At 37.1% G+C, this 24,062-nt stretch overlaps 1 non-coding gene across 1 annotated transcript; it reads right to left on the bottom strand.

The window, feature by feature from the left end:
- Window positions 1-2,130: 2,130 nt before the first annotated feature.
- Window positions 2,131-2,237, bottom strand: LOC111891690 (small nucleolar RNA R71). The gene has a single exon (XR_002850281.1). It is a non-coding gene; the product is annotated as a small nucleolar RNA R71 (small nucleolar RNA).
- Window positions 2,238-24,062: the final 21,825 nt, after the last annotated feature.

The raw sequence follows: 24,062 nt of genomic DNA, 5'->3' as shown, positions 1-24,062 counted from the left end.
CGAAGTAATGTCCAGAATCCTTGTCGTACACATATTTCTCAAAGGAACTCGGCGAGTTGGGCACCTACTCGCCGAGTTGACCCTGTTGTGAGATAATTATAAATAGAGGAAATAATCCCAAATTGAGGAGTTTTTTGGCATCTCTGGAGAATAACCTACGACTGAAGAAACCCTTGGAGACCTGAAGAGCCCTAATCTTTGATCTTTAGAAGACTCAAGGCGAATTAGGTTAAATCTTCCACTTAATCTAGAAGTGAATCATGTTTAGACCAATTAAATTCGTTTTTAGCTTCTCTTCTACTGTAATCATGAGCGGAATTTTCGTAGTTTCTGTTTAGGAAAGACTAATTTACTCCTATGGTTTGATTTATACTTTGTTTGATTGATTATTGGTGATTTTATTAAACTAAGTTTGTTAAAGAACCTTATGCATTAACTATAACTATTTTCTATTAATTGGAAAACAATTAGGCTGCATGAACATCTCTTAATTGTTAACCTCATATGATTTATGTGAACACTTCATTATATGCCTAGGATTAGTGAATATGAAACTAGGATTAATTAATTTATGGGTAAATTAATGTGTGAGCTTGTTTGGTAAACCAACAAACAAGAGGTTAGTTGAATTACCAATTTGATTAACCAATTACAAATCTTATTTAATCCAAATAATTGAACTAGGGAGTTAATTAGTTTAAACACTTGATCACTGCTTGAATTGATTAATTTCCTAAGGGTTGGTAATAGCGAATGCGAATCTAATCACTATAGTTGGTAACCAATAACAATTAATTTATTATTTTATCATAAATTAACCATAGGAGTGAATTGGTTGGACCTAAACAGAAACCCTTTTATTAAATTTGGTGAATTTTTACTTGTTCTAGTTTTTTAGTTAATTACGTGTTAAGAGGTGTGTTTAAGTTTCTAGTCTTGTAAAACTAGAGAAAACCCTATACTTTTATTACTTGTCTAGTTAAAATTAGTTATTAGTTTAATTTCCGTTCGCTGAGTTCGACACCCTACTTATTCAACTACACTACTAAAAGACAGGTTCACTGCCTTTGTGTGCTAAATTTATATTTTTGGAGTAGGAATAAAACCAGTGTATTTTACACACATCAAGTTTTTGGCGCCGTTGCCGGGGAACGGTTTAAAAAGTAAATCTAATTCCTAGTTTTATCGATCCTTTGTGTGGGATTATCTTACACAAAGTTATTTTCATTAATTCAGTAATTAGTTTAAGTTTTAGTAATTATTAGTTTTTAGTCGATTTTATTTAATTTTATCTATTTAGCTTTTTACATAGTGAACTCACCGAGTACAATCGACCCTACTTGGCGATTCCACTGCTGATTGTCCGTTTATTTTTTATTTTCGTTATGTTTCATTTTTTGTTCTTTTTACGCATTTTTTTTCTCTTACTCTGCTTGTAGGATTTTCATAACCAAAGGATCCAACACTCCTTTGGTTCCCCCCTTTGAAGACCCAGAATCCGCGTTGAGGAAAAACAAAGGCAAGGACGTTGAAGGCTCGAATACACCTAAGAAGTCACCTTTGACCAGCTTGAAAACGGTTTTCGGGAAGAAGAAGAACAAGAAACTAGGAGAGACCAGCAGTAGAAAGAGAAAAGAAAGTAAGGTAGAAGATATTGAAGACAACCCAAAAGAAGTTGAATTTGAATACGACTACGAAACTGAATACGAAGAGGAAAGCGATAAAGAAGGAGACTTAGACAACACCATGGCCAACATTGATGAAGTCCCCATGGGCGAATGGAAGAAGAGGATACGAGATGATACAGGCCCGGGACTTGTGCAACCCGCAATTCCCACAACTGCCACTTTTGAGCTAAAAGGTCACATACTTGCTCAACTCAAAGAGATCCCCTTCTACGGAAAAGACCATGAAGATGCTTACAAACACTTGGATGAAGTTAATGATGTAGCTGATTATTTCAATGTTCCCAACGTGCCTCGTGAGACTCAGCTGCTTCGCATGCATCCGGTTACATTGAAGGGTTCTACAAAGGATTGGCTCAAGTCACTTCCCTCCAGATCCATCACTACATGGGCCAAGATGAAAGAAGGGTTTATTGATCAACTTTGCCCACCTTCCAAAATATCTAAGTTAAAGAAAGCCATAGCCAACTTTGAACAACAAGCTGGAGAATCACTTTATGAGGCTTAGGAGAGGTACAAAAGTCTACTAAGGAATTGCCCACATCATGATCTCAATAGTCAACAAGAAGTCTCCATTTTCTATGATGGAGTGAATGTTACAACAAGGTAATTACTTGACTCGCAAGGCCCACTCACAAAGAAAGCACCCCCGGTGATAAAGCAACTAAATGAGGAATTCTTTAAGCATTTTAGGGAATACCACAACCCAAGGATTCATGTGACGAGGGGATCGGCTTATGCAGCTTCAAAAGATTTGTCAGCAGTTATAGCTATGTTGAAAACCATGGATAGGAGGATGGATAAAGTGGATCACACAATACATGTTATTCGGGTGGGTTGTGAGAATTGCAATGGACCTCATCTTACTAGAGATTGTGACTTGCACGAGAATGGGAACAAGAAGGCGCAAGTATGCTACTCCAGTGGTGACAAATATGATGATAATTGGCGAAAACCCATGAAGGAATGTCTTCCTTATGATGTGTACAAGAAGGCTAAGGAGGAGAAATATAAACAAAAAGGAAGAGGTTTTTACCAAAATGAGGAGCCGGTGCAAGAAAGAAAACCAAGTTTGGAGGACATGCTTACTAAATTTGTAGCTGCTTCAGAAAAGAGACACAATGACCATGATGCTGCAATATAAGAAACAAGAACAATACCTAGAAATCAACAAGCATCTATCCACAACATTGAGACACAGCTAGGGCAACTTGCCCAACAAATTAATCAAAGATCACCGGGAGAACTTCCTAGTAAAACCGAAAACAACCCATGAGGCGCGCAGATAAATATTGTGACAACTAGAAGTGGGAAGATCATTACTCCCCTAGCTCCCATTCAGAATGAAGATCCCAAGAAGTTACAAAAGGAGGATGCAGAAAACCCGAGCCAAAAGCAAAACCAGCTGAGCCCAGACCCTACTCGCCGAGTTCACGATATGGACTCAGCGAGTCCGCCACTTGATCAAAAAAGTCAACGTTCTGCAAAGCCATATCAGCCTCCATTGCCATATCCAGCCAGAGATAAGCAAGAAAAGAATGAAGAAGACTACCAGAAGTTTCTAGAACACATAAAGGCTCTTCAAATCAACATACCATTCATAGAAGCAGTTACCCAAATGCCAAAATACGCCAAATTTCTCAAGGAGCTTCTAACTAACAGAAGGAAGATGGAAGAAGTGAGGGAAGTGGTTCTCAATGAGAATTGCTCAGCTACCATGCTGAACAAACTACCGAAGAAGAAGGGTGACCCGGGAAGCTTAACATTGCCTTGTTAATTTGGGAATTTGGCCACTATTCATGTTTCGGCTGATTCAGGAGCAAGTGTAAACCTCATGCCATATTCATTTTTCAAGAAACTAGATCTCCCGGAACCGAGACCAATGGCAATCCACTTAGCAAATAAAACGGTTACATTCCCACGAGGAATCTGTGAAGATCTTTTGGTAAAGGTGGATAAGTTCGTGTTCCCCGCGGATTTTATAATATTGGACATGGAAGTGGATCCTCAAGTCCCGATCATCCTTGGAAGACCTTTCCTTAACACCACAAGCGCTATAGTTGACATGCGAGATTCAAAACTTACTTTACGGGTAGGAGATGAATCAGTCACTTTCGGGGTTGATCAAGCCATGAAGCATGCAAGGAACAGTGATGACACGACATTTTCAATTGATATGTTGGATGAATTAATGGAGGGATGGAACAATGAAGAACCAAACAAGTCCACCATCACCTTTGATGAAGAAATTGATGTTGAAAGAGACCTACTGGAAATAGAGAGATTGCTGGAAGAAGCTGATTATAATGAACTAATGAAAACCATTGAGCAGCCTACTTGTCAGGTAGCTCCGATCTACTCGCCAAGTCCATATGAAGAAACAAGAGATATCACGAATACTACCTAGGACTCGACAAGTCCCTTCACTGGACTCGACGTGTTCACCATGCAGAACACGAAAATTGAGCTGATATCGCTACCAGATCAATTGGAGTACGCATTCCTTGAAGATGGTCAACAAAAACCTGTTATAATAGCTTCTGACCTCTCCCAATCTGAAAAAGAAGAATTAGTCCATGTCCTAAAGAAGAGAAAGAGTGCTATTGCATGGAGTATCACCGATATCAAGGGAATAATGCCCGCTTATTGCTCTCACATGATCAACCTGGAAGAAGAAGCAAAGCCGGTAGTGCAACACCAAAGAAGATTGAACCCGAACATGCAAGAAGTGGTCAAGAAGGAAGTAGTCAAGCTTTTAGACACGGGAATCATTTATTCTATTTCCAATAGTCCATGGGTTAGTCCTGTTGAAGTGGTGCCCAAGAAAGGCAGGATGACGGTCATAACAAACGAGAAGAACGAGCTTATTCCGACCCGAACGGTAACCGGTTGGCGAGTGTGCATCGATTATCGAAAACTAAATGATGTCACTCGTAAAGACCATTTTCCTTTACCTTTTATTGATCAAATGCTTGAAAGATTGTCCGGGCATAGCTACTATTGTTTCTTAGACGGATTTTCAGGTTACTTCCAAATACCCATAGACCTAATTGACCAAGAATAGACTACTTTCACTTGCCCGAGCGGGACTTTTGCCTATCGCCGCATGCCCTTTGGGTTATGCCACTACTAGAAAAAAGGCCTTTTATGACGCTCATTGCGCGTCGTAAACGCTCAGACGACACACAAATGCGCGTCAAGGAAGGCCCTGTCATAAAGAGAGACGACTCGCTTTTGCGCGTCGTATATAGACGACGCGCATTTACGACGCACATTTATGATGCGCATTTACGACGCGCGGTTATGACACGCAATGTGTATCAAGGAAGGCCCTGTCATAAAGGAAGACGACACACATTTGCATGTCGTAACCTTACGACGTATGTGTTTATGACATGCAATGCGTATCAAGGAAGCCCCAGTCAAGAAAGGCCATGTCATAAATGAAGACGACACACATTTTTGCTTATCGTAATTTTAATTTTTTTTAAAAAAATATATATTTATATATTTATTAATTTATAAATTAAATTTGCATTTAATCTCTCATAATAGAAATAAAATACCATATACAAAAAATACAATCCATTGCATAATATAAAATAAAATACCATATACAAAAAATACAATCCATTGCATTTAATCTGTATGTATAACAAAGACACATGTGTTAAAATTATTACCATTAACATCTAATCGTATGGACTCGGGTGTTAAACTTGTTACCATTAACATCTGATTCATAAGTCCTTTCAACAAGATTGTTACCTGCATAAATGAAAACAAACAGGAACATTAACAGCCCAGCTATGACTCTTTTTGTCCCAGAATCTGAATTAAACAACAAGTGATAGCATTAGGCATTAGGCATTAGCATCTGGTTTATCATACAAATGTCTTACCAACAAAGAAAGACAAAGCAGTATAGCATTAGGCATTAGGCATTAGCATCTAGTTTAGCATCTGGTTTATCATACAAATATCTTACCAACAAAGAAAGACAAAGCAGTATAGCATTAGGCATTAGGCATTAGCATCTGGTTTATCATACAAATGGGAAGAAAAATAAAAGAGTTGTTAAGATTTAGCATGTCTACAAAACGAAATTTATATTAATCACTTAAATACCTTTTTCCTCATTTCATAAACATAGGATTCCACAGCATTCTTTTTGTCCTTGGTTTCTTCCATCACTCGGTCCTGTAATGCCATTTCAAATTCTTTTTCCACTGTTTTTTTCATATATGCTGGTAGCATTGCTCCATAAACCACCTCAGAAACAGGTATGTTTTACTTTTCGACCTTTTTCTTTGGAGCCTACACCTGTATAACAACATAACAAATCTTACTATATCTATACTTTAAAGTTTAAACCCACACATGTTCTATTATACCAACCTTAGTATCCGTTCCACATTAGCATAACATTATGTAGTGTTGCATTTGGAAATTTGAACTAGCAGACTACACAGGCGAGCTAGGGTAGATGCCCAATTTTTATGTTGTGATCTATCTTCAGATGCCTATAAACTAAGGCAATAAAGGAAAAGAATACAATCATAACCACACACAAAAACAAAACTAATCAGTGTTGGTCAAACACTCTGCATCAGTCAAAACTAAGGCAATTAAGATAATCCATAGTAGCATTAGAGTTTCCCTGCACCAGTCAAATGTATCCCCTATAAAGGATCAGGTAGAAACTCTATTCTCACATTCAAGAGGTGAAAAAACTCTTCAAGTTCAGATAAGCATCACAAAAATTTGCTTAACTATTTAATTCCCAGCCAAGGGTTAAATACCCCATTAAGAGACCAAAATAATCGGAACCACTGGTACAGTTAAGGATTGACCTCACAATAAAAGAAACACAAAAACAGGTGGTGCTATGCCCACAGTTACTAAGGAGAAATAAAAACAAATTAATAATATTCTAAAGCACAATCGACATTATGCAAATTATAAGTGAAGGCAGCAATGTGACATTCAAAAGTATGCTTTCCCATTTATGCTAACACCTTAAATAAACAAACACAGAGGCCTAAGATCATGAAGTTTCAAGGAAGATGCATACCACATGGTAATATGTTTTTAAGCTAAAACCACGTTCTTTGTAAACTATGATCATGAGCCAGTCATTTACTAGTTCCCTATCTTGGATGTCCATATCCTGACAAAGTAAAATAAGATCTCAGTTAAAATGATGAATACAATAATTATGCAACCAAAACCATAGATAAAATTCAGTTTGACAATTGTAAGAATCACCTATTTTGTTTTGAGAACAAGGGCTTTCCAAAGATGGCTACTAAAGCGGGGGATAAAAGATAAAAGAACCTGACTGGATATAATCAAAAACCAACAATTCAAGAATTATTTGATATGCGTACAGTAGTTAATTAATATGCGTTAGCAATAATTTAATCGGTCAGAGAAAGATATAAATATGCTTTATGGATGCTGACTCTTTGGTCTCCCATTAGCTCAAGAACTTCTTCTCACGAAATCTATATCACTTGAAATGAAACTAGAATAAGGTTTCAACGTCACAATTATTGGTTAGCAATGAAAAAAACTTAACCAGAAGAAATGTCTCATACCAATTGCGTTCACAGAAAAATTTAAAAAAAATATGGATTAGTGGATGTAGTCATATTTTTCTCTAATTATTTAAGTGCTTGTACCAGATCTATTCCTTGAAAGCTAGAGAAACATTTTTTTATCAAACATACGAAACATTGATTCGAAATCTAAACTCCATTGCAACTAATTTTAAAAAGAAAATAAATTGAAGAAAACTTCACAAGTTGAATATAATCGAATCAAATTTCCAAATCCCAAATTCGGAAATAACTTCAACATCAAAAACAGGGATGAGAGAGCTTACCGAATGTTGGGAGGCATAGAAGGTGAGAGGACGCCGAATGAGTAAGAGATGCAGGATGTGAGGTGATGTGTGCAAGGCAACCATGACCAGTGAGGGTGAGAAGACAGTTGAGGGTTTTCAATAGTTTCGATCAAGTTTCCTGCCTCAATTCTGAAAAAAAAAATAGTTTGAAGAAGGAAAAGAATTAAACGCAAGAAGCAATCATGGCAACATGGAAGACAGAGAGTGATATATGTGATTTCTTAATAAACATAAACAGAGAGATGGAGAAGAGTGAATTACGTACCCCTGTTCCCTAAAACTGGAATTGATATGGGGTTTCTCAAATTGAATGACGCCTTCAAGATGAAAATTTTCTTGGTTGACAATAGGATGGGATGATCTTCATAATCTATGAATTAAGTCGTGGGTTTCGTTTTGTGGAATCGAAAATTACAGTTTCGTGATAAAGATTGACCATAATGAAAAAGTGGATTGGAAGCGGTGGTTTCATCCAAAGTAGCGTCGGTCACCACCTACGCCTCCTGAAACCGTTTTGATAACTTCGCTCAGATAAAAACCCTAGCATGTGGAAACCTGTTAAATATTAGGACTCAAGTCAAATCTAGATCAATAAGGAAGATGTAAGTAAGGAAAAATCGCTATTTGCTCCCAAATTAAACACAAAATAGGTTCATTACCAGCGATCGAAAAGAGATGAGCTACTCCTTGTTGAAGCACAACCGATCCATTCTCTTCAGAAAAAAAAAAGCAATCGAGAATTCAACACATACAGGACCAAGAACAGTACCTATTGAATTTATGAGGCGACCTACTCCGTGCTGAAGCACAACCGATCCATTCTCTTCAGAAAAAAGGATATACATAGCAAGGCCAAGTACACCTTAATGAACGATTTGATTTTTAAGAGACAAACCGATTAGAGTGGAATCAGAGATTGGGGAGTGGATACTGTTCTAAGGTCTTTATTTTAGGGACGAACAAGGAGGTGATGGTGCAAATTGATGACCACCAATCAAAGCCTTCGTAGAGCTCGATTGGAGTGGAATCAGAGATTGGGGAGTGGAAGAACAGAGGATCAGAGAAGTTTGAAGTGTGAATTGAGTTTTTAGGGTTCAATTTCAAGTCAATTAGTAAAGAGTCCAAAACTATTACACCTCCCTGTACCTCACCCAATAATCGAAACCATAGAAATTGTTGAATTCTGTATGAATAAGCGGCGAAGATGCGAACTTGTGGGAAGTAAAGCGGTGGAGGTTTGAGAATCGAGAGAGAAGAAAGAAAGAAAGGGGGTTTTCAGCGGGAATGAGTTAGGGTTTTCAGCCGGTGGAAACAAAGCGGGCCTTTTAAATTTTGGATTTCATTTCCCCCTTGGATGAAACGCATGTTTCATTAATATTTATAAAGCGACATAGCTAGATGACGCACGTTTTATTTAAGGTGCCCTCCGTGTTTTTTTTATTAGACACTAATTTTTGGCACGCAAAAATGCGTGTCCACTATGCTTCATATTTTGGAAATCTGACATCAATTTTTAGGGCACTCACAAATGCGTGTCCTCTATTAGCGCGTGTCATTATTTGCGCGTCGTAAAAGACTGTTTTTCTAGTAGTGTGGAATGCACCTGCGAGATTTCAAAGGTGCATGACAGCCATATTCCATGACATGGTGGAAAAATTCATGGAAGTATTTATGGACGATTTTTCTGTTTTTGGATCTTCCTTCCATGATTGTCTTGCTAACCTTGATTTAATTCTTGCAAGATGTGAAAAAACCGATTTAGTCCTCAATTGGGAAAAATGTCACTTTATGGTTAAAGAGGGCATAGTCTTGGGCCACAAGGTATCCAAAGCGGGGATTGAGGTGGATCGGGCAAAAATAGATACAATTGCTAAATTACCTCCACCAACTAATATAAAGGGCATTAGGAGTGTTTTAGGTCACGCGGGTTTTACCACCATTTCATAAAAGATTTTTCTAAAATAACTAGACCTCTCACACAATTACTTTTAAAAGATGCACCATTTAATTTCACTAAAGAGTGTCTAGAGGCCTTTGAATTTATGAAAGAAAAATTAACTAATGCCCTGATCATTATAGCCCCGAATTGGAACCTACATTTTGAAATAATGTGTGATGCTAGCGACTTTGCATTAGGAGTTGTACTTGGCCAAAGGGTTGATAAGCACTTTCAACCCATTTATTATGCAAGCAAGACTTTGAATCTGGCCCAAGAAAATTACACCACAGCTGAAAAGGAATTACTAGCAGTGGTGTATGCTTTTGACAAATTCCGCCCTTATCTTATTTTATCTAAAACCACTGTTTTTACTTACCACTCTGCTATTAAGTACTTGTTTGCCAAGCAGGATGCAAAGCCAAGATTGATACGTTAGGTTCTACTTTTACAAGAATTTGACATTGAAATACGCGATAAAAAGGGAATGGAGAATGTAGCTGCCGACCACTTATCAAGACTAGAAAACCCGAATTTGGAAGCATTGGAAGAGGATAAAATTAGAGATGACTTTCCGGACGAGTACATTTTAGTAACTACGGGGTAGGAGCCATGGTTTGCGGATATAGCTAATTATTTAGCTACCAAATTTATCCCAAAAGCCGATAAATTTTGGATCATTGCCATAGCGGGCGCACTGGTGGACATCATGGAGCACATTACACGGCTAAGAAGATATTTGATATTGAGTTTTATTGGCCCACAATTTTTATAGATGCTACCCAATATGTTAAAGAGTGTGATGCATGCCAAAGAGCGGGAAACATATCATCCTGAAATGAGATGCCACAACATAGTATTCAAGTGTGTGAAGTGTTTGATGTGTGGGGGATCGATTTCATGGGATCATTTCCAATGTCAAAAGGGAACACATATATTTTGGTGGCGGTTGATTATGTATCCAAATGGGCGGAGGCACAAGCTTTACCAACTAATGATCCTCGGGCGGTGGTGCACTTTCTAAAAAAGTTATTCTCAAGATTTGGAGTTCCTAAAGCTCTTATTAGTGACCGGGGCACTCACTTTGCCAATGATCAATTAGAAAAAGTGTTATGAAAATATGGGGTGACCCATAAATTCTCTACATCTTACCATCCACAAACTAGTGGGCAAACTGAAGTGACGAATAGAGCATTAAAAAGAATTTTGGAGAGATCGGTGGGTAGCAATCGAAAGGAATGGTCATATAGGTTAGATGATGCACTTTGGGCCTTCCGAACAGCTTTCAAAACACATATTGGTACTACACCATATAGGCTAGTTTATGGGAAGCAATGTCATTTACCGGTAGAAATAGAGCATAAAACTTTTTGGGCTTTAAAAATGTGTAATTTCTGATGTAGCTGAACTTAGAACCAACCGGTTGATGCAATTAAATGCTCTTGAAGAACTTAGGAATGAGGCTTACACTAGCTCCTTGATTTACAAAGAAAAAACAAAGAACTGGCATGACAAAAGGATCAAGGGTAATAAGGACTTTCACGAAGGGCAAAAAGTGTTGCTTTTGAATTCAAGGCTCAAACTCTTTCTGGGCAAGCTAAAGTCGCGATGGGATGGTCCATTTATAGTAAAGAAAGTTTTTCCACATGGAGCTATCGAGTTACTATCAAAAGAAGGCACTCCTTTCAAGGTTAATGGACATCGGGTGAAAAAATATGAAGTAGGAATCCCGAGGAATGAAGGACTTGAAGAACGGCTGCTATTGGAAGGCATGGCAGAAACGTAGAGCGGGAAGGAGTCCAGCTAACGACTCCTTAAAAAGTAGTACTTCCGGGAGGCAACCCGAGTTTAGAGTTTGCATTTCTTTTCCCTTTAATTTTTCTTTTTGTTTTTCACTTTTAGGATCTGTTTTTTTTTTCAATCTTCTTCTGAAATTATGCTTAATATGATTGCTTGACCGCAAGCAATGCTCGAAGTGTAGGGTGGTGGCTTAAAAATCGAGTTTTTTTTCAAACTGAATGATCTACTCGCCAAGTTCATACATTACTCAGCGAGTACATTTTGAAATCTACGAAAAATCATCAACTCGCACATCTACTCGGCGAGTAGGTGTCCCTACTCGACGAGTTCACATTTTTAATTGATTTTTTTACAATCTGTAAATAAGGGTTTCTTTTTACCCCAATCATTTTCATCAGCCGCCTCCCAAATATACTCGTCGAGCACTCTGTTTCCTCTCAAGAAAATCCTTTGAATTCTTGCTGAATCTTCATCTACGAAGCAAAAGGTTAGATTTTTCCTTCGGATTCTTGCTAAAGGTACCAGCTTTAAAAGTTTTGGGTATTTATCTTGCTAAAATTCGGATTTGGAGGATTACCCCAATACTAGGGTTTTGATTTTAGGATAAATTAGGAGGATATGGACAAAATTTCTTGCGAATTTATGCTTAAGGGACTTAGAACAGCAAACCCCAAAGAAAATATTTGTATTTTGTTGACCCAATATGGACCGAGAGGGGAACTGCCATCGCAGTTCATACTACTCGCCGAGTAGTTCATGGACTCGGCGAGTTCATGCTTTGTTGAATCTGTTATGGTGAGTTTTAATTATCAGGGTTTTTTTTGTTGTTTTCTTGATGTTGTTTTTTTGTTGTTAGGGATTCATTTGCAATCCCAAACAAAGATGAGGTGATTGTTCCTGAGGAGCTGGGAAGAAGAGTTTGGCATAGGAGGGAACGGGTCTGAGAAGATCCACCAGTTATCCCGGTGGAAGACAAGAATGAGGGGTGGAATAACATGGAGTATAGGGGGTAGTTGGATGATATTGGCCGAGGCATTAACTATAATAATGAGTCATTCAACTATCTCTTTCAACAAATGCACATTGCTCCACGGCCCAGGCCCGGATATCCATACATTATGAGTTGGGAGGAGCGTATGCAAAGGAGGAACAACCAAGCAAGTGGAAGTGGAGCAGGAGGAGAAGACATGGAAGAAGAAGCTTGAATTTGTTTTTATTTGGATGTTTTTTTTATTCCGTTTGTTTTGTGCTTGAACTTTTGATGTACCCGAACCTTAATTAGGATGTTGTTCGTTTTCTTTCACTTGTGGTTGCTTTGTTTTTCAGGTTTGAAGATTAGGGTGCATTTAGGAGTCTCATTGGTCAAGGCTAAAGTGAGGGATGGTGTAGATAAGAATGTCAAATGTTACATTTAAGGTTGAGTCTGTTAGGAATGAGAGTGACAAAATTCATCATTATTGAAGAAAATAAAAGAAGAGTCACTGAAGTGTCCTGTTTCAACACTTCGGCCAAGGATAAACAGCAGAAAAATTAGTTTTTCGACTCGGCTAGTACTCGCCAAGTGCACCTACGGTACCCGCCGAGTTCATGTGCAATTCCTCGATTTTCTGCTGGGGGTCGGTTTACTCGCCGAGTTCACGTTTGACTCGCCGAGTCCCTTAATGCTTCACTCTCAAGATCTGTTTTGGGCACATTCACTGCAGCCTTTATCCATACTTTCGTAAAGACTCATTGCTGGAAGGTTTCTGAGAAGCTTTTTCCTAAACAATTAGAGCTATTTAGATGTTTACCACACGCGACATGTTACCCAAGGCATGGATGACCTGTTTCCATGTCTAAAGACATTTGAAGTTGGAGTTTTACATGAAGAATATCAACCTCGCGACTGCTATCCTAGGGGAGTTTGTTCCAATTCCCTCTTTAGTCTTGTGGTTTTCTTTTCATGCATAACATGCAATGGGGACATTGCATAAATTAAGTATGGGGTAGGGGTTGGTTACATGTTAGTCAATTTAGAATCCTAATCCAAATTTAGGCTTGATTTTTTTTCAAAATCTTGCATAAAACATTGCTTAGGACTTAACTTAGAAAACTATGGTAAAAGCAAGTAGGATTCCATGTTAGAATTATGTTGATGATTGCATGAAGACCCAAATGTTTAGTTGAGCCTATATACGTTCTACTGCATTTGTGGCCTCCTTATTCTAGTGAAATCATGGGACAAAAACACGACCTTGCTTAGTTTGAAGGATGCAATATGTTTAGCATCGTGTACCAGAAATGTATCCAGGAAAATTTTATTTTTAACCAATAAAGGTTGAAATTGAGCGCCCCTGCTTAAGCATGTAGGTTTTGAGTGAAAAAAAAGTGAGTTACATGTTAAGAAAAAAAGGAGAGAGAGAATTACAAGAAAAAGTTGTAAGAATTTTGGAGCAGTCAAAAGTGAAGATCAAAAGATCAAAATTCCGAAGATTCAAAAAGTTGAAGATACCAAAAATTAAAAAAGGTGGTGAATTCAAAGAAATCGAAGATCAAATTGTCAAAGAAGTGAAGATTCCAAAGAGCTCCATAGTGGTATCATAAATTGTAATTTTCTAGATTATGTATGCTTGGGTTGCTCAACCAAAAATACCTTGAGTTTAGGATGTTTTCTGCGGATGGATTCGGAGGGATGCATATAATAAGCATTGTTCGGAAAAAGTGGGCGAATGTTTATGAGGATTGTGAGTATTTAGAGTATGGGGGTTCCTTAGGAAAAATTTTAGACACAAATGCATGTGTTGCGGTCTTGGCATAATGGTTGGGTTTGATTGGAATTATCTTATGTGATTCTAGTATGCTAAAATTCTGTTTTGCTTGGGGGCAAGCAAAAGTCAAGTGTGGGGTATTTTGATATGTGCATATTTAACCATGTGTTTAGTATAGAATTTAATCAATTATTAGCTAATTATTTGCATAATATGGACAAAAGGTACTTAATAATGTCTAAATTATATTTTCAGTCTAGAAGACATGTTTGGGAGCAAAAAGAAAGAAGGAGAAGCAATCAGAAGCTGGAGAATGAAGAAAGAAGAACAAAACTGGAGCTACTCGGCGAGTCCAGAAGCTACTCGGCGAGTCTCGTTGAATGTTCGCAAAGTAATGTCCAGAATCCTTGCCGTACACATATTTCTCAAAGGAACTCGACGAGTTGGGCACCTACTCGCCGAGTTGACCCTATTTTGAGATAATTATAAATAGAGGAAGTAATCCCAAATTGAGGAGTTTTTTGGCATCTCTGGAGAATAACCTGCGACTGAAGAAACCCTTGGAGACCTGAAGAGCCCTAATCTTTGATCTTTAGAAGACTCAAGGCGAATTAGGTTAAATCTTCAACTTAATCTAGAAGTGAATCATGTTTAGACCAATGAAATTCATTTTTAGCTTCTCTTCTATTGTAATCATGAGCGGAATTTTCGTAGTTTCTATTTATGAAAGACTAATTTACTCCTATGGTTTGATTTATACTTTGATTGATTGATTATTGGTGATTTTATTAAACTAAGTTTGTTAAAGAACCTTATGCATTAACTATAACTATTTTCTATTAATTGGAAAACAATTAGGCTGCATGAACATCTCTTAATTGTTAACCTCATATGATTTATGTGAACACTTCATTATATGCCTAGGATTAGTGAATATGAAACTAGGATTAATTAGTTTATGGGTAAATTAATGTGTGAGCTTGTTTGGTAAACCAACAAACAAGAGGTTAGTTGAATTACCAATTTGATTAACCAATTACAAATCTTATTTAATCCAAATAATTGAACTAGGGAGTTAATTAGTTTAAACACTTGATCACTTCTTGAATTGATTAATTTCTTAAGGGTTGGTAATAGCAAATGCGAATCTAATCACTATAGTTGGTAACCAATAACAATTAATTTATTATTTTATCATAAATTAACCATAGGAGTGAATTGGTTGGACCTAAACAGAAACCCTTTTATTAAATTTGGTGAATTTTTACTTGTTCTAGTTTTTTAGTTAATTACGTGTTAAGAGGTGTGTTTAAGTTTCTAGTCTTGTAAAACTAGAGAAAACCCTATACTTTTATTACTTGTATAGTTAAAATTAGTTATTAGTTTAATTTCCGTTCCCTGAGTTCGACACCCTACTTATTCAACTATACCACTAAAAGACAGGTTCACTGCCTTTGTGTGCTAAATTTATATATTTAGAGTAGGAATAAAACCAGTGCATTTTACACACATCACAATCGAAGTCAGTTCTGCTCCTACTTTGGGCTTTGATGATCTAGAAGCTACCAAAGTCAATCAACCTCAGGATTCAGATGACTTCATGATGATTGTTGATGAAGACTCTTCCAGTGGTTCATAGCATTCCACCTCCAAGCCTAAACAGAAGAAGAAGAAGAAGAAGAAGAAGAAGAAGAAGAAGAAGAAGAAGAAGAAGAAGAAGAAGAAGAAGAAGAAGAAGAAAATGGTTGTATATCGCAAAGAGTTTCTCAGCCTGCAAGCAAAAGTCGATCAAATTCTCGTTGCGGTAAATTCCACTCAACCACAAGATGTTCCTGGTTCAGAAACTCTCATAGAATGCATTGAGTGACTTGAAACCAAAGAAAGACTGGCTGCTGAGAGAATCACCCTCAATGTCGAAATGGGTATCTGAGCCCTGGATACAACTCGAAAGGTTGATCACCAACAATTCCTCTCCACTACAGAGAAACTCATCAATGAGGTGTCCTCCATCAAAAAGGAACTTCTTTCAGCAATCGCAGATCAAAAGGCTCATTATTCAAAAATTATTGTTAAGAAACACAATGCCTGTGAATATGGTATCTCGGTTCTACAATCAACTATCCACAGCCTACGCCAATCCTTATCATCCAGTCTTCATGGTCAAGAAATTATGAAGCTTACAAAGGAAATATGAAATCTGCTCTTCAACACCACAATTCCTAACAATCAGCAGCTTAGTGATGCACTCTGAGCCCAATTTAACAACGTCATTGCCAAAATTGACGGTCTTAAACAATGGCTTGAGGAAGACCCCGATGTTCCTTCCTCAAGAGGGGGAAGTGAAGACCGCAATACGGACCAATTTCATCAGGTTACTCCTCAGCCATCTCATCAACATACTCCCATCCAAGTCGGTCCGAGTCCTCTTAAAAGAGTTCCCATTCCACAGTCTTCTCCGCAACCCTCTCCCAAAAAGAAGACTCTGGTACCTTCTCAATCTCCTTCAGCCACTCATATTGTGCAAGAACGACCAGAATCGCCCCGTCACCAAGAAACTCCTCCTCACTTCAAAAACATAGCTTCAACAATGTCATCCGAACATGAAGAAGACTCCCCTGCAACCCAAAAAAGAAAACAGGATTGGAAAGCTGCTAAATTTGCTGAACATATATGGAGAGACCATGGGTTCGACACTACCATGGACGAAACCCTCATCAACTCATGGGTCAATCCAACCTAAAGGCTCCAAGACAATGATTACTGGCCAGTACTAACATATGTTGAGCCTCCGGAGGATGGCTATTGGGACATTCCCATTTCCCGGAATGCAATGTTATTCACTATATTCGAACCTTTTGACCTTAGCCTCCCGGATGATCAAATACTACCTCTGGAATTTGAAAGACTGGATAAATTCCATGGTAAACATGGATCCAAATTTCAAAGTATATGGTCAAGTGTCAGGCCCTCAGGTGTCAAAAACTACAAAGTCCGCAAATTCATGAAGGCTAAGTTTGTTCAATGTACGTTAACTAGAAGAGAATGTGTCTACATTCGGACTCAAGCCAACTTTCTCTATATGAAACCTAAAGAGGTATTTCTCATTGCTAGAGTGTTTCAACTCAAATCTGTAAAATACTCGAAAATGAAGATCGCTTATGAAAGAGCATGTGAATACCTCAAAAGCACTGTCTGCGATTTTGCGAAACTAGATGCGGACATTTACCCTACCCTAGCTCAAAAGTTCAATCTTCCTGCGCTTGAGCCTGCATGTTGGGTCAAAAATATGGTTTATACTTAGCTTTTCTAGGAAAATGTATTTTTGTGTCTTGGACCGTAAACAACTTGGTGTTTACGGTCGTATACGTGTTTACGGCTGTGTTTACGGCCGTAAACCCATTTACGGCCCATGTTCACCAAGCCCACATTCCCTAGTATATATATAGATGTTAGGGTTGAGGAGTAGAGATTGATGAACAGAAGAGAACATAGGAGCTTATGTGTGTGTGTGTGTGTGTGAATCTCTTGTATCCGGATCATCATTCTATTTATTAGTACATTGATATTGATATTCTTCTTTTTCTCATTCTCTTCTATTTGATCTGACATCATCCGTTTGATTGGGATTCCGCACCATCAAACGGATCTGATTGATACACAAACAAATTAGGGACTTACAATTGGTATCAGAGCCAAACAAAACAAAAAAATTTTAAATTTTAAAAAATCCAAAAACATTAGAAAATTAGAAAATCAAAATATGGTGTTAATGGAATGTGCTTGCAGGAGATGTTTTGGGAAGTGATATAATCATGTGATAACAGGCAATCTGAATCTGTGTAAGGGACTGAATCTGAATTGTCTAGGCTCTATGTTCGATGTGCTGGTAGGCACGAAAGATTTAAAATGGACTTGACTAGGCATAGATGAACTTAAGGAATCTAGAGACTTGAAAAATCTTGACCTAGATAGATCCATTTTTCCTGACAATACGACTCTCGGATAGGTTGAGCAGAGAGATATACATGAGAATCTACCGGTCACACTAAATAACCCGTATCTAGAACTATGGATTTACTTTTCCTCGATGTGCGGATTCTGTCCTTAATTCTGGTTGGATGAGGTGACTAGGGAATTCCGATAAACTAGGTCTGTAGAAAGTTATTTTCTTTCTTTCAGTCTGTTAGTCATATGTTGCCTCCTTTGCGTGATCGAGAGATCCGACCTGGACTGTAACATATGCGATTCTATCTCTCTGCATCTTCTCTCTATGCAATTCTTTCTATCTGTTAGCCATATATTGTCTCCTTTGCGTGACTCAAAATCCGACCTGGTACACAGTATATGCACCATTCTCTTCTCAATCCTTCTAAAACCCTCAGTTAGTCATATGTTTCATCCTTTGCGTGATTGGAAGAGATTCGACCTGGATGTACAGCATATGCATTCTAAATCTATCTTCTCTCTTAATAATTTTCTGCTCACCCGGTGTAAGGAGTATTTTGGAAGTCCTTGATGGCTGGACCATACCAGGAAGCGGGAAACATGTTCTAGTACAATTAAAATTGAACACATAAAGATTGTTTGTAGATCTCGTTGCTCAATCTAGGTGGACAACAATATCTTTGGTCGTCGTTAGCTGAATGGTCCTTAAGGATTAATATCTAGGAACTTAGGACAACAATATCTTTGTCTTGTCACTTATAGTATGTCCTAATTTTTTCATAATCTCTTGTGCTTAAGTGGACCACAATACCGGCGATTGACCAGATCTATTCATGAAGGGAGAGGTACAGATAAACGGATAAAGGTTGTCTAAAATATTTGATCCCAAATCACTCTTACAGTTAGCTATTATTTTTGTTTTTGTTAAGTTTGTTCATAGTGTTCTTCTAATTTAAATATAAAGGGGAGAATTAAAATAAAAAAAACAAACAAAAATAAGAAAATTCAAAATAAAAAATAGTGTTGTTTTAGTTTTATTTTTGTTCAGAAAATATGAAAAACCCAAAAATATTGTGTGTTAAATTTTCTTTTAGTTTTGTTTTGTCTTGAAAAGTGAATTTAGGTGAAGATGAAACTCATGGAGTTTGTATCGAAGATTTCTGAGCCAAGGCTTCGTCCGTGAGCATCGAAGAATTCTCATTCGAAGGAGCAAGAAACGAAGATTATTTTTTCAACATTCAATCCTTCAACCCCAGAAGCAAGGTGAAGCATAAATTGAAGATTATGTGACGGATTGCATTGAAGACTCCTCAATCATTCTGCTGCTATCTATGAACCTGCTGAAGTGATCTAGAAGTTTTGCTCTCTCTAATGTTCTCTCTGAAGATTCTCAAGCTGAAAGCGCTATCTTTCAAGAATCAGTACATCAAGCCTCCTCACCCAATGTGCGTTAAATGTCAAATTCTGAAGAAATGCCCAAGTGCTCAAGATGAAATCGTTCATTGAAGATTCATCAAGTTCATCTTGAACTTGTGAAGAATTTAAAGATAAAAGTTGAAGCCAAGCTCCCAATGAAGATTATCAAGAAAACCAGCTACTTTTTAGGGGAGCTTGTTGGGTCAATTAAGAAAAGAAAGTTATAAACCAAGGGGGAGATTGTTGGGTCAAAAATATGGTTTATACTTTACTTTTCTAGGAAAATGTATTTTTGTGTCTTGGACCATAAACAACTTGGTGTTTACGGCCGTATACGTGTTTACGGCTGTGTTTACGGCCGTAAACAGGTTTACGGCCGTAAACCCATTTACGACCCATGTTCACCAAGCCCATATTCCCTAGTATATATATATATATATATATATATATATATATATATATATATATATATATATATATATATATATATATATATATATATATGTTAGGGTTGAGGAGTAGAGATTGATGAACAGAAGAGAACATAGGAGGTTATGTGTGTGTGTGTGTGAATCTCTTGTATTCGGATCATCATTCTATTTATCAATACATTGAGATTCATATTATTCTTCTTCTCATTCTCTTCTATTTGATCTGACATCATCCGTTTGATTGGGATTCCGCACCATCAAACGGATCTGATTGATACACAGGTAAATTAGGGACTTACACCGCACCCATCTTCACTGAAGGATATGAAGAACGGTCCTTAGGAGCAACCAACTTTCCAAAGTTGGGGATTATTTTCAAAAGAACGAACAACAGTGTGAAATATTTTGTTCCTATCTCAGCCATGCACCGCCTGACTCGAAGGCAACTGGAAGTCACTTTGACTTCGGTGCAAAGATCTAAAAACACTACTAAAGAAGTCAAATTTGAGATCACTTGAAAGATCAACTGGATGATTGAAGTAAGGAAGTTCTGATGGTTGCTGATCAAATTCCTAAAGCTCAACCGATGAAAATTTAAAGACGTCACTTAAGGGGAAATTGTTGAACCATACAAGTGATCCTCTTAACTTTACAGATCTGAAGCCATCACCAGATCCGCAACCGCAATCAAGCACCGCAAGCGCAATCAAGCACCGCATCTGCAGTCCTCATTTTACTTAGTATTAGTTTTATCTGTTTAACCATTTGTCTTTACATTTCTTTATCCAGTGTGCCTTGTATGGCCACGTTAGAACAAATAGAACTTGTAACTCTTGAGACTCTACAAATAGAGTTCTCCTTATGAATGAAATTTACGCATCATATATCTCATATCTCATCTTACTTACTTCTTCTCTCTACATAAAACTTAACTGATTGTAATCTCTCTTCGGAGCAAGTCATTCTTGACTTCATCACTAAGTTTGATGTCACTCACTAACTTGAATTGACTGCGATTCTCGTTAAGAATCAACTTACGTGTATACTTGATATAATACTTGTTGTCATTTATATTTCCTTATATTTTCGCATCTAACTATCTAAACTTTAACTTATTATTGTTAAGCTTAATGATCCTCTGAGTTAAACTTTATTCCGTAATATTACTTTGTTCTAACGTTTGTTCGTGTTCCTCAAAGTTTTCCTCTCAACACTCAGATCAGTTGGCCGACATCTTCACAAAGGCCTTACCTGAACCTACATCTAATTGAATTTTGCATGGGCTAGGAATGATAGAAGATGACTCAGTTCTAAAATCCTCCTCGTAATTGGAATTTACTATTCATGTTCCGAATGGTTCCAAGCTTCAGAACATCTCAAAATTCATTTCTCAACTTCTGATTGGTTTCGAGCTTCGAAATGGTTCAGAATCTACGGTTCACTGGATTTTCGGAATGCTTTCTATCCTTCGTGCATTAAGTCCATTCCGATTAGTTCCGAACTTCACAATGTTTCGGATTCTACTCTCCATCCTCATTTCAGAATGTTGTATATCCTTCATATATTAAGTCTTTTCCGACTGGTTTTGAGCTTCGGAATTATTCGGAAGTTACTGTTCCTTTTTGGTTCTGATTTCTTTATTTCTGTTTTCATTTTTTTTAGAAAATCAAAAATATTTTTCTTTACTTCTGCTTTCATTTTTTTCAGCAAAAAAACACAAAACTATTTCCTTTATTTATGTTTTCATTTTTTTAGTAAATCAAAAATATTTTTGTTTATTAATACTGTAATTTTCTTTTCAATAACACCAAAAACATTTTATTTTCATTGAATTAACGGTCTTTTCTCAGGAAAATATTCTTAATTGCCACAATTCAGAATGATGGGGAAAGTATGATTCTAAATTGTATACTAGCTAAGCATCCCTAGAAGCATATTGTTGCTTGTTGTCCCAAGCCTCTCAGAATCTATGTTAGAAGCCTTAATGAAACTTTCATTCTGATCGTTTCTTCCCAATTAGGCTATAAATTCACATAAGTCATTGAGCTACCTTACTCTTCTCACATTGAGTTAAGACTTGACTGCTTTGTTATTCATTTATAATAGAGCTACATCTTTTTTTCTTTGGAACAAATCTACAATTTCTCCATCAATTTTGTGTCTATAAACGTAACCCTTGAGACTCTTAGAAATTACCACTGAGGTTTATGTTTACATAACATCTGTGTTTATGGTCATGAAATCGTTATCACCATGATTTTGAGTGAGACACAAAATCCAAAACCTATTTCTGAATTGACGGTGAACAATTAAATGTTATAGATATTTTCACCAAGGAATTGGCGAATAAAACCTTTATGGTTTGTACCCTTACGAGTTTGACATCTTATTTTCCTTTTTGAGCGATCTTCATGAAATTTTTTTGACCCAAGACATTTCTTCCCAAAAGATCCAGGTTTTTTTTTTTTGAGATTTCCATAATATCCAGTTACTAAAAGAATATCCAAAGCATACTTGTTCTTATGAATACAATGGCCAAACAAGTACTTCTGCTAGATTTTCTCACTTATGTTACGTTTCAGAATCTAGTTGAAGCTTAAGCCACCCTTATAGCCTATTAAAAGAAGCCTTTCACAGTTTCTTAATAATTGGTAATCGTAATTCAACAGGATACCACGCAAGCAATTCAAAGTCTCTCTTGAATCAGAAGGAAGAGATCATTGCCCGAGATCCATCTGATTTTCATGTCAATCTTGTTTAACATCACAGAATCCCTAAATTTTGATTTGCTTTATTTCTTTATCTTTGGCACACTCTTGTACAACAATCCTTGTGATTTTTCAAAGTCTGGTTGTAATTTTGATTGGTTACTTTTATTCTAAGAACAAGTTATGGTCTCAAAGGTGAAGACTTGTATGATGATTTGAAAGTGTCAATACCAAAACGAAAGTTTCTTGGAGATTAAAATTCAAATAAGGTGTGACGTCTGCATTCCCTGACACATGTGTGGCTTTTTACAGCAAAGTGTGACATCTATTGATGAGTTGGCAAGATATCACAGGCTGATTTTGAGGGATATAGGAATGTGGAACGGTGATTTTCTCTCACCACTCATAACAAACCGTATAAAAGGGTTTTGGATGGTTCACTTTCTCTCACCGCTCACACAATATTCAAAACATTCAAGGCAAAAACCCCTAAAAGCTCTCTATTGTTCATCGTCTTCTTCCCAACAACAATGGCAGGATCATCTGAGCGCGTCTCATTTGCTGACTAATCTGCCTCCGTCTTCATGCTCAACATGAAGCATGGCCAGAATATGATCCTTCATCTTGATTCCTATCGCTACAATGAAGTTCTCTGGACAATCATCGAATTCCTCAAGTTCTCACCACTGGATCAGGCATTAACAACGGAAGAATATGTTCCTCAAAGTAATCCCATCTTATTGTTGCAAAAGGATTTTTTTTGTTACTTGAAACATACACCTAATCTTGGATTATGGTATCCTCATGACTCTAAGTTCAAACTTGTAGGATTAACTCAATCATATCATGGTAGATATTGTTGGGTTTTGATCATTGTAACACTCCTAAGTGTACATGCAACCCTAAATACCTTGGATCTATGTTTTCTCTATTATACATGCAAATATGAACTTTCCAAGGTATTCATCCTAACTAGCAAAATAACAGTGATTCATATGGATATCTCAAGTTAGAATTACATACCTCTTTGATGTAGAATGTCTTCATGAAGCTTGAGTGCCTAGTGCCCCAAGTATGACACCTCAAATGGTTCACACAACACCAAATGCACATGGAATGACTTGAGAGAAATAGAACACTCCTTGAAATCGTCTAGCCCTCATATTCACACACTATTGTTCGATTTCTTGAGCCATGGGATTCTTTTATATGGTGGCTATTAGGGTTACACCATGTAACTCATAACTTTACCCATTCCTTATGCTCCATGGATTTTAACCTCCATGAAGTATCCATGGGTCACCCCATGGACTTAGTCCAACATAAGGAATCTTGGATCACAAGCCCACATATATAAGAATGAATGATTTACACAATCAACCCATATATTTAATTAGTCTCCTTTTGATCACTTAATTAATTCCAAATTAATTCTTGATCAATACTAATTAAATAACCTTATTACTATATTAGAACTTATAATATT

This window comes from Lactuca sativa, chromosome 4 (assembly GCF_002870075.4).
Source record: "Lactuca sativa cultivar Salinas chromosome 4, Lsat_Salinas_v11, whole genome shotgun sequence".
In the NCBI taxonomy this organism is placed as follows: Eukaryota; Viridiplantae; Streptophyta; class Magnoliopsida; order Asterales; family Asteraceae; genus Lactuca; species Lactuca sativa.
Note: the sequence above shows the minus strand (reverse complement) of the source record. Positions and strands in the feature narration are given on the sequence as shown.